The 13,129-nt window shown below is 36.0% G+C and overlaps 1 non-coding gene across 1 annotated transcript; it reads left to right on the plus strand.

Moving 5' to 3' along the window:
- The first annotated feature begins 11,882 nt into the window (after positions 1 to 11,882).
- Positions 11,883 to 11,956, plus strand: TRNAI-AAU (transfer RNA isoleucine (anticodon AAU)). Its single transcript has one exon. It is a non-coding gene; the product is annotated as a tRNA-Ile (tRNA).
- The last annotated feature ends 1,173 nt before the right edge of the window (positions 11,957 to 13,129 follow it).

Here is a 13,129-nt window from a genome sequence, read left to right on the forward strand (position 1 = left end):
ACTTTCGTCTTTTACATTAAGTAATTTGGACGAATCGTTTATAAGTTATCATGATAAGAATAACTTGACGCAACGCTGTAAGCCATTAGGCGTCACGTCTACTGTAAGACGACGGGAGACGATCCGCGGAAGTAGAGGGACGGTCTAAGCAATGAAGCGCCATCGTCGAGAACACGACCCGAACGCGGACAGACGCGTGAGGGCAGACGTCGATGACGGTTGTGTTAGTTTTGCGAAATTTCTTTATAGGTAACATAATTTGATTCTTGAAGCTATTCATTACTTAGTGCAGTTGGCATATTTTTTTAGTTACTGTATATTTATAGTAAATATATAAATTAGCGGTGAATGCGATAAGACTTGAACGTTGGTTTGCTGACTTCCAACGTGGTCGTAGAGACACCGATGACTCAGAACGCAGTGGACGTCAAAATGAGGCAGTGGTACCAGACAAGATGAAAAAATCCACAAAATCGTTTTGAATTATTGAAAACTGAATTTGCGGTAGTTCGCTGACATTGTAAAGATATCAAAAGAACGTGTTGGCTTTATATTGCTCTGAGGAAGCTCTGTTCAAAGTGGGTGCCGCGCGAGCTCACTGTTGACAAAAAACAAGAACGTATTGATGATTTTGAGCAAAGTTTGGCCATATTTGAACATAACAAACCGGAATTTTTGAGTCGATATGTGACAATGGATGAAACATGAATCTTGAGAAGGGAAATACCGCCAACAGTGAATATTATATAGCGTTATTAGAGCATTTGAAGGCCAAAATTGCAAAGAAACGATGCATCAAGACAAAACTACATGAATTGAACTTCGAATTGCTCCCACATCCAACGTATTCGCCAGATTTGGCTCCTAGCGACTCCTGGATGTTCACAGACCTCAAAAAAATGCTCACCGGTGAGAAATTTCGCTCGAATGAAAATGTTATTGGTAAAACTAAGGCCTGTTCTGAGGCAAAAGATAAATCGTTCAGCAAAAGTGGTATTGAAATATTGGAGCGGCGCTGGAATGATTGAGTGGCTCTTGATGGAGATTACGTTGACTTTTTAGCCCATGTCTACCTATACATATACTAACTACAAATTGATCAGCGATGAAATAGCAATTATTATAACAAATGGTTCAGTCGAGACAACCACTCAAAATACATTTCAATAATACATTTTTGTCGGAGTTCAAGTTTTCCCAAGACTGTCTTCAAGGACTTCAATTTCATATATGCTTTAGGGCTCCTGCTGTGCCTAAGATGGCCCTGAAAGGCATTTTTTGTTTATTTAGAAACTATTCACTTTTGACCGATTGTAATTGAATCACAATTAATCTAGAAATTTGGATCTCACTTTGAATTATAAAGATGTGTAGTTGGTGATTTTTGTACCGAAATATCGTGTAAGAATACTGTCTGAAAATACTATAAAAAGACATATTCTGAAATTTAGATCCAACTTCAATATATACTTTATGTTCCATTAAGTTTTTATCTGGATTTTAGAGAAACTAGTTCGTGAGTTTGATCAGTACTCATTACCAACTACTTATACAACAAAGAACGGTTCTTGCAACCATGAGACATACTTGTTCGAGATTCTCTTTCAGTTCGTAACTGTTCTCATTGAATGCATTTTATGTAATTTCACATGAAATAATCATACTCTGCAATTTACATCAAAGTCCATGCGCTAAATAGACATACTTAACTGCCTTCTTCTTTTATGAAACTGGCATAAATAAAATGCGCACGGTAAAGTTTCAAGCAAACCATATGGCGGACGATACTGTTGTTTTCGAACATCTAATGATTGATACAGATATTCTATACATAATAATGAACATCAAGAATCCCAAGTACGAGAAGAAAGGTATCCAGCAATTTAGCATTTTCAATTTCATCGCCTTTATGGAGGAACGGTTTGGAGAGCTAGAGTGCTCTGATAATGTGCAAATTAAACTTGACACAGCGGTTACTAATGCTTTCTTATTACTTAATCGATTATTATTTTACGTAGATTTGATTTTTAGTAGCAGTAAATTAACAGTTAAAAACTGTCAAGGTAGTGGAATTTAAAATTAAACTTGATTCTGCCTCTTGGATATCAATCGGACACATTGTTATCATCTTGAGACATCTTGAGACAAAATTATGTGAACGAGTCAGAGAAGTAATTTAAGAACACTTCAATAGTTTTACGGTGCAGACGTAAATAGTCCCGTTCCAGTGGCGGTTCCAGCCAGGAGGCACGCGCCCCATTGAACACAGGAAATGTTTAATTATGGGTAAATAGCGTGGAGCTCAACCCAGTCCTATACTCTTGCCCATTACCAAACTTCAACCGATAACCAGGTTCCGGCATTAGTCTTCGATTGGAAGAGTTTACTGAGCAGCCATTGTAGCGGGGAAGTCGTTACCTGCTGTTGCTCTGCTCTTTCCTGTGTTGTTTTACTGTATAGTGATCTGATCCAGATCCAGAACACTCCAGTCACACCTAACTACGCCAGTAGTTAGGTATTCATCTATTAAAGCTTCTTTAAATTTTCTCCAGTTTCACCGAGGTTAAATCCCTCTTCCATGAAAATTTAGTTACATATAACATAATAATCTACAATAAGTTTTGAGACAAAGCATTTGAGTGTTGAACCTGAATTTATGAATCGCAGTATATGCAATAGTATGAAGGCTGCTATTTGAATAGTACTTCATTGTTAGCTTTTCACTCAACAGTTTACAAAACTGCGACACGTGTTTCACCATGCAATAGCTCCCTCGGACGTATTCAATACCCAAGCCTACTAAATTGGCTCACAAATTATCTATATGATACATTTTCCACGAATATTCCGTTAGTGCAGGCGTACCGCAAGGAGGACAGTTAGGACCTTTCTAATATATTACAACAGAGTAGATTATGGATATATTCAGAATGGGCATTATTTTATATAGTCGATTTCATGGGTGTTAAAAATGTATATAAATGCAAAATTTTGTTTTTTTTTTCAATCACTCATTACACCGGTGTTATCACTATGGCATGCGAACCATTTTGGAATTAGTTGAATTCATATAAGATTTCAGTGTTATAAATGACATTAGCATCCAGTGTGAACAGATCTCTAGCAGATCAATGAAAATGTTGGCATTGAATGTAAAATAACGGAATCATTCACTAACATTATGACTATTAAAGGACTGTACTAGGTACTGTCAAGATCATTTGACGATATTGTAGTTGTTTGTTTGGTCATCAACATACAAGATTCATACACATCATTTTGAATCTCCTGACGAATACTTAACAACCCTAGAATATGAAGCCAATAACTTCACCTACTATATTTGATAATTTCCTGAAGACAAACACATTAATATCGATATTTCCAGAAATTTTCATTTTCATCTGTCATATGGCAATTCCAACAACCCGATAAGGTTTGTTGAGTTATTTTTGTTTATAAAAACGTCAAAAAATGTCAGTACGACAATGAACATCATTATTCAGTTAGAATATTCTCATTTAGTTGTCGGTTTAACTAGTAGAAAGGTATCATATCAACGATCTCTAAAATGGTCAATTCTCGTCCATTGAAGAAAAAATTGAAGCGATTTTTATATACGGTGCGACGCGTAACTTTCACGAGACCGAAAGGATTTTCAATGAACGTTTTCCGAATCGTCCTACCTTTAGAAAATATTTGAGGGAACTTGTATGCTAATTCACAACTACCGGTAGTGTACATAACAAAAAACCCCCTGGTCATCCGTCCATTCCGGAAGAAAAGCAAGTGCAAATAATTGGTGAGATGGTAGTAAATCCTGAACAGTCTACTTATTCCGTCCCGAATGTATGTGTGGTGTCTCCTTCTACTGTGTGGAGACTTTTGAAGAGGAATAGGTATCATCCATTCAAAATTAAAATGGTACACCAATTAACTGAAGATGACCCTGATCGAAGAACGGAATTCTGCGAAATCATGACGGAAACCATTGCAAGGCATCCTACCTATCTCCACAACATTTGTTTTAGGGACGAATTTACATTTTTTAAACGGAAATGTTCACAGACAAAATTGCCGTTTTTGGAGTGACACCAATCCTCACGTTTTCGGGGAAACACATACCCAATATCGAGAAAAAATTAACGTTTGGGCAGGAATATTGGGAAACCATATTGTAGGACCTCTATTTATTGATCAAAATTTAAGAGGGGAACTGTATTTGAATATGCTGGAAACTACTGTTGACCCTCTCATCACTGAAATCGTCGAAGCGAAACCTAATGAATTCGATAAGGATATTATATTCCAACAAGTTGGAGCACCACCACATTACTCCAGACAAGTAAGAAACTATTTGGATACTACTTTTCCCGATCGTTGGATTGGCCGTCGAGGTCCTACAGAATGGCCAGCCTGCTCGCCAGATTTGACACCTTTGGACTTTTTTATAAGACTATTTGAATCAAAAGTTGTATGAAAATGAACCTGCTTCAATATTGGATATACAGCAGAGAATAATAAATATTTGTAGAGATATTGACGTTACTGTGTTCGAAAATGTTCGGCATGAAATATCGGATAGGCTATTCATATGTCAAGGAGTTCAAGGCAACCATTTCGAGCATCTTCTGAACTGACCTCAAGCTTATTACGTCATATTATGTAGTTAAATGTCAACGTATCAAAAGTTCCGCCATTTTGTAGTACTTGAAGATATTGACATTATATTCTAGGGGTGTGAAGCATTTGTCAGGAGCTTCAAAAAGATGTGTCCATTTAATTTTTTTCCCAGATGGCGCCCAGTCGCCATCTTGATAGTTTCATCTGTCAATTTCACTTCAAAATATTCGTGCATTAATTTCATTATCCCAAATTTCAATTTTTTGAGTTGACCCGTTCAAAAAATAAAAGGGGAGGACATTAAAGAAATACACTGTGTTTTACAGGTAAAATTAAACATGTAAACTTTGTCTAGAATACCTAAATGTATTCTGGGTACAGGTACCTTCCATGGTGTGTCACTCATTCATCTCAATAATGATCACTGGAAAAAGATTTATGCATCAATGGTAACAACTAACCAATTCACTTACATTCATTGAATCAGGTATTTTCTTTACTTAAAGGCTGCCTAATTTACCTAAAGCATTGAATAGCCATTTGCCTATGCTGGTAATGAGGATATTTTTAATTACCATCGCTCAATTTTTTCCGAATATTAAAAAAAATAGTAGTCGATATGTACATATGCTGTATTTTTTTACAAAAGTTGTGACTTGCGACCTCGAGATTGCATTTTTCGCACACTTTAATTGGTAGAGAATTAGAGCAGTTTTATGTTGCAATCTCTGATGTACCAATCCGTGCAGAACAGATGTATAAGTAACATAAAAATTCGAGGATTTATCTCAACGCGGTATCGTGGTAACTGTGTCTCATTCCTGGCTAAAATGCGTGCATATTTGTCTAATTTGAAAGCTTGGACCGATTTACGTGCGTTGAAATACGTGACGGCAGCTTAAACTAAATATAGCCTGATGGGCTGAGAGCTAGCTACAAAAATTCAACGTGGGTCTTTACCGAGGAAGTCTATAGAAGTCTCACTCTCATAAAAATTTAATTATAAATATTGTCGTTATAATTCCATCAACAACACATGACAATACATAACAAAAAACAGTAGTTTACTGTTTAAAAATCTGTTTGAAATCTGTTTTTCCGTTAACCAGCTTTAGCAACCCTACGAACGACAACCCTCAGAAGTCAAAACTTGTGCGAGCTAAGGACTAACGAGGTCTTACCTTTTAACGTGTGATTCCTAACACGGGTTGGACGATAGCAAGTTCAGCCTGGGGCTTGAACCACCGACTAACACGACGGTCGATTCAACTGAGTGAACAAAGCACCCACGTCGAATCCACCGGCTACCGACCGACGGCAAAGTTCATAATCTACAATGTAAGCATAAGTAGATTAAGTTTTAAATTGAAAGGAGTATATTTTAAGAAGGTTTTAGTTTTTAGGAAAGTTTTTTGTTTTCTACTTCTCTATTTTTGTATGTTCTTCCGCTTGATCATGAAAAAACTGTGCTTAACCTTATACAAAGATACAACAACAAACAAATTGAAAAATTAATGATAATACACTCCTGCAAATTTGCATCTTAACTTATGAGACAATGTAAAAACTTAAATTTAGATATATTAAAGAAGAAATTAATACAAATCATGAAATTATAAAACAACAAAAATTAATTGGCGCTCCGAAGCGACTTCATCGATTCCAGTGGTGCATTTGCTTTTTAGCTGCAGGAAAACCCGGAAAAACCTGCAGCAGCACATTATCTGAAGATCTTGATCTGGCAATGAATCTTCTCACGAAGATTATTTAACAAGAACCCCAAAAATTCGGAGCAATCCTTTTGTTGTCCTAACGAGTATCTAGTAGACTTCAAAGACTTTAGGAAATCGATTGGTGGGCAAAATGATACATTTTCAGGAAACTGCAACTGTTTGAGTAAAAAAAACCATACCAACGTTCTGCAGAATACTTTTACGTTTGAGCTCAGTATAATATAAAAAAACATCGAGGTTTTATATTGTTCGGTACCGGTAGGTAATTTGATTTAGACTTCTGGACGATTGTTTTCGACAGTATCGTAACTCACATCTTTCTTCTCAACAGAAATAATGAAAGAAATAATGAAAAATATATCTTATTTTTACACCATAATTATCAAAAAAGCAAATTAAGTTATCAGTATTGTAATATCAGACAGTAATTGGACGTTTAAATAAGTTATATAGTGAAGAAATTGGGGAGTGTTCCATGTAGGCTGACACACTTTTTTCAAAGTATTCACCACAGGTGAAATGCAAATATTATATTATGCGCTCATTGAGAGCCACCTATCATTACTTATGATGATTTTTCAAGTAATTATTATCAAGTCTAATAATTTTTTGCGCTGTAACCCACCAACTCAGTCATTCGTACTTAACTGAATAATAACAAAAAATCTAGACTGTCAGATTAACAAGCAATGAAAATCTTTCAAAATAAGTGGCGTCTATATAGTCTTTGTGATGCACCTTTTTTGTCGCTAGCTCTTGGTCTATAAACAGAGTCGTATCACGGATTGTATTGAAGGTCGTTGTTGATCAGTGGTTTCTTGAATGATTGATCTATTACATCATGACAAAGCAGAAATTTTTACAATAGTATTAAGCAGTTATAAAATGGAAGTTCTAGGTTCCCATGGGAAAGCCGAACAAATATTTCATTGAAGAGAAGGTAATTTATTCACAACATCCTCCATCTTTATAGCGGATCTTCCAACAGGGACTTCCGAACTTTGACAAATGATAACGGCCATCTTGTTGAAGCTACATCTGTCAAATTAGTTTTAATTTATTCAGTCTCTTTTGCCAAACAACCATGGACACATATATCATTCAACACCACGTGCAAATATTTTTTTTTATCAAAATGGGTATTCTGTTCGGACAACATACCGCGTGTTTGGTGCTTTGTCCATTTTACGGTCGTCATAATCATCCTATCGAGAGGACTATTCATAATATGGTGGATAAATTTCAGTCCACTGGTTCAGTAAATGACCAACACCCGTACGTCGACGAAATGCAAGATCTGCATCCCGAAAAAGTCACAAAGCCAGACTGTCCCTATGAACATGTCGAAGGATTCGTGGTAAAACTTGGGGTTAACGTCCCAAACAAATCCATTGAATTTATGTGATGATTGTCAGACCAATGATTACTTATGGTGGAATTGGCCGAAGACTTTACAGAAAACGGCCCAAGCAAAGCTCTCTGGTTTACAGAGACAGGCTTGTCTGGCCATCAGTGGTGCCATCAGTACCATAACGTCAGCGGACATGAAGATCCTTCTAGATCTGCCTCTTCTCCACATTTTTCTGGAGAGAGAGGCTAGATGGACTACATATTGACTCGTGCATATTGCCAATCGCACAAATCAATTTAATGCAGAGGGCAACATACTGTTGGTTGACTTCTGGAAGACCTCTGACTTTATGTCTCCAACTGTCGACTACGAGCTGCCTTATAAAGTACTGTTCTCGAGTAAAGAGGACTGGATCCTCCTGAAAAAGGAAATATTAAGAGCAGATAGTTGTTGGTTCACAGATGGATAAAAAACACCTTCCGATTCTGGTGCAGGTGTTTTCAGTTGCAGACCCAGGACAGATATATCAACCTTCCTAGGAACCTATGCGACTGTATTTCAAGCGGAAATTTACGCTATTGAATTGTGTGCAGAGATATTGGTAGAATCCATCCACATACACAAGTCAATAAAAATATTCTCGGACAGTCAAGCAGCGTTGGGAGCTCTTGGCTCCTACCGAGCAACTTCTAAATTGGTAGCAAATTGCCAAAAACGCCTCTCCCCAATAGGAAGACTTAACAGATTGTCTCTGGTCTGAATTCCTGGCCATACTGGACTGGAAGGCAATGAGGCTACTGACTCCTTTGCAAATGAGGGCTCTGCAAGCAGCTTCATCGGACCAGAACCTGTCATTAGCATCGCTTTAGGCTTTACCAAACAGAGATTGCACACCTGGATGGCAAGAATATTTATGGACTTCTGGCAGAATCTTCCAGGATTAGCTCACTCCAAGGCGTTTATTCACCCTTCGAAGCTTGATACCAAACAGTTCTTGGAGTGTAATAGAGATGAACTACGAGGTCTAACAGACCTTCTCACAGGTCACTGTCATTTGAATCATCATATGCAGAGACTCGGACTGTCGGAAGACAGTGTGTGTCGCCTCTGTCTGGAAAATGATGAAACAGCAGAGCACATACTTTGTGTCTGCCCCGCTGGGGACCGAATCAGGTTTCTAGATTTCGGCAGAGCCGTTGTCTCATCATCTGACATGAAAGACCATTCACCATACAAACTAATCGGCTTCGTTAAGAAGCTGGGTTTATTTGGTCGAGTGTGAATAGATCAAGCCACAATAAAACCTTGCGGATTGCGGTGGAGGGTCAGATAGACCCACTCACTTTGGACCTAACCTAACCTATATTCAACACATAATGGCATTAATAGGTCTTTCAAAGGAATAAAAAATTTCGTTTGAATACATTTCGTTTGAAAATGAAACTGCAGTAACGTTAGTTACAAATACGAGTGGTATAAAAACATAAGAAGTTTTAATTGTCATTTTTCATTATGATCTCTCACATCTATCAATTTATTTCCTTTTCAACTGTCAATACAAAAAATGTAATATAGCTCAGCTAGTTATTGAATGAAATCAAAGTGTTCAAAACCAGAAGACAATAAATTTCCATAAAAAGCAATATCTTTCATTTTGCCCTATTTTACTTTATGTAAAACTGTAGTTTCAGAATAACTAGATGAATGTGGTCTACGTTAAAGCAAATTTCAGAGACGTGCGTTTCTCGCACTGATAATCGCAAAATTCACCAAGAACTGAGTAAATAGTTCCGTAACATACTTAAAGTGTTACTGATATTCGGTTGTTTTTTAAATGTCGGTTCAATTACATTCTTGCGTCATGCGAGTGACACCGTTTTTTACGAAATAATTTGTTACCCATTAAAAGTATAGTATTTCAAAGAGTTTGGAGATGTCAACTAATGAAGATTTCGAGAAAATTGCGGGTCAGATGGAATCGAACAGAATAATCAAAGAATAAATATACACATTCGGACAAAATATTGATTAGATTCATTAGGTTGGGTTAGGTTAGATCTAAAGTGAGTGGGTCTATTCGACCCTACATCGCAACCCGCAAAAGTTTATTGTGGTTCACACCTATTCACACTCGGCCAAATAAACCCAGCTTCTTAACGAAACCGATTAGTTTGTATGGTGAGTGGTCTTTCAGGTCAGATGGTACGAGTACGGCTCTGCCGAACTCTAAGAACCTGATTCGGTCCCCAGCGGGGCAGGCACAAAGTATATGCTCTGCTGTTTCATCATTTTCCAAACAGGTGCGACACACAGTGTCTTTCGACAGTCCAAGTCTCTGCATATGATGATTCAAATGACAGTGACCTGTAAGAAGGTCTGTTAGACAATCTGTTTAAAATCTATTTTTCCGTTAATCAGCTTTACAAGAGTAGATTACCCTCATTCCAAATATGGACCTAAGGATTCGTTTTAAGCAGCAAATACTTTTATAGATAAAGTAGACCACCCTCAAAAACAAAATCTCAAGTGGGAAGCAACATGTGAGTAGCGAGTTAGTGAAATATATCTAGAACGGTTCTCAAATTACGAAATAAATAACTAATCAAATTTAATTTTGAAACTATGTTCTTTGAAGGCTAAGTGAGCACTCATCTATACAAACTGCTATACATTTTATTTCATAATTATTATGAAGAACTTGGTCGCCTAGAAGAATTTTTGGTTTTGTAGATACTAGTTGATAATTATGAAAGCGAACAAGTTTCGTTTTTCCTAGGTTGAAAAAAAATTATTTTGATTGAAACAGGAATCACTGTCAGTTTGAACATTTTATATTTCATTGGCATCCTATAGAGTTATATCGTCTGCAAATACTACAAAAAATCCATATTTTGATGCATATTGTATTTCATTAAAATATAAAATTAACAGAATCGGGACCAGTACAGAGCTCTGCGGTAGACCGGTTATCCAATTAGACTTTGTAGTGGAGATTATTCTATTTTCTTCATACCCAACATATGCATATTGTTCAACATATGCATAGGTAAAATAGTACCTATTTTACCTATTTATATTTCAGTCAAAGAAAAAATAACTATCTACCCATTGAATTTGGCCACAATTCTATTTTTAATTTCAAGTACACTCTGAAACTATATTTCAAATGAATTAGTTAGATTTAAAATTTCCTTAAAAATGAAAAATGGGTCTACACTGTTTCTTTCTTGGTTTTTGAATGCGTAATAATATAGTGTTCTCTGATTAGTTGAATGTTTTACTGTATCGATTTGAAATTGTTGTTACATAGTCTAAGCTGAATATAGCCTTTCATCGACATATGTTTTTCATTCCTGTAATTTGTTTGATTAACGAATTAGGCCCATCTTCACAAAAAAATATGGGAATCTTCCAAAGAAAGGAAGAAAGCAATTAAGATGTGTATATCATGCAAAGAAATATCTAACTTTCAAACACAAACTACAAGAATAAACGGACCAACATGAAAGTTAACTTTCGATACGGCAACAACATTAATAAAATTATTGTGAATGCATCAGTTGCAAATAACGCCACAATTCACCGTTAAAATTATGTGGTCGATTAATTCTTTGATAGAAGCAGATGTTCACGTTACGCAGTGACAGAAAAATCCAGTAATTTGAGTCATTTTCTTCATGTTCATCGAACTCGTTCGATAATACAATGAACTATATCACTGTTCTTTAACTTCGAAATAATAACCTCAATTAGGTGCATTTCATGGTATCATGATAGAATTTACTGTATGTCGTGACCATATGTGGCACAGCTAAAATTTTCATTTCAATTAATTCATTATCATCATTAAAGTAATTTCTGTATGTCAGAAACCATTCTTGAGAGTTCAGTGAAATGAAAATTGAACAAATCAAAATTCTCTTAATTATCGAAAATCGTACGAAAAAATAGAAAGTAATGAATGATATCTTTTCTAATTCTCTTAATTATCGAAAATCGTACGTAAAAATAGAAAGTAATGAATGATATCTTTTCTAATGATATACTTGTCCACATGACATAAATTTTTCAAATAATTTTGTTTGTTTTGTTTCCAGAAATGCCACTAATTTACCAGTTTGAATGACATATCACTTCAATGTGATTCGAGTAGTTTTTGAAATTTCAAATTACAAGGCCCATTAGCTCAGTTGGTTAGAGCGTCGTGCTAATAACGCGAAGGTCGCGGGTTCGATCCCCTCATGGGCCATTTTTTTTAATAATCCGGTCTACGATTCTTTATTATCCCATACCTATATTTTTCCTTCTAACAAATTCGTATTTTTAAATACTTAGTTTCATAAACACAGTTACACCAATCGCTAGGTTGGCGAGATATTCTCGGAGGTTGAATATACGCACGAAACTTGATTGCAGGGAAGTGACACTTTAATACGGCAACTTTTGCTATAAAATTAACTTTCTCACCATCATTAATGTCTTTATTAGGGTGACTTAAATTTCGACAGTCTTTAAAATTGTCGTATGTGGGAACCAGACGGAAATATTTACTCAGCGACAGTTCTTGGCCTTTTAATGGGTTCTAGGAAGCATTTAATTCAAAGCAAGAAAGACGATTTTTTTATTATTGGGAGGGTCAGTTCAAACATAGAACATATTACTGAGCGTGGTCAAGAGTATCAACGACCTGGCCCGACATTTTTATTTTCTTTGTTTTTTTATCTCGAACTTCAATACAACGGACACGTTGTTTTATTATTATTTCTGACACCATCAATTCTACGACACCCGGGTTAAGTTGAATTAAAGGCAAAATAATTGTCACATTGTAATTGAAAAAAATTCGAGATATTTCAAAGAAGATATTCAGACAGAGGTATAATTGTTTTTTCATACTATTCTAGTACCTGAAGCAAAAGCAAATGACAATTTTATTTTAATCTAGACATAATTTTTACCAGAAACTAAATACAAATGAAGGGAAAAACGGCCATTCCTTAGTATCTGCTGAATTTAAAATTTTCCTAATCTGTATTTCTGATGTAATCACCATCACCCTCAATTAAATTTCAGGATAATTTTCGCCAGATATTGTTGTTAATGTTAGTAATTTTGAGTAAATATTGGTTTAATCAAAAAGCTGAGTTGTTATAAATGGCACAGTATCCTGTCAGATGTATCAATCAATACCAAGTGACTTCGATTTTCAACAGAGCCTTTAAAAAAGTTGCTTAGATGAAGCAGTATTAAGGTCACCGGATTGACAAGGTCACCCTTTGACAACAACCTGTTCACAAAAGCAGCTGTTTCAAAATCCACCTACTTCTAAGTAGACCGAGATGCAGTAGAAAGTCAAGAAAAGCAAAGCCATCAAGCTGAAACTGTTGATGCACATATTGCATAAGAATCAATTGCTTCTGTG

The sequence above is a fragment of the Leptinotarsa decemlineata genome, unplaced genomic scaffold, assembly GCF_025532065.1.
Source record: "Leptinotarsa decemlineata unplaced genomic scaffold, Ldec_3_MD MMD2_tig00026282_RagTag_RagTag, whole genome shotgun sequence".
In the NCBI taxonomy this organism is placed as follows: domain Eukaryota; kingdom Metazoa; phylum Arthropoda; class Insecta; order Coleoptera; family Chrysomelidae; genus Leptinotarsa; species Leptinotarsa decemlineata.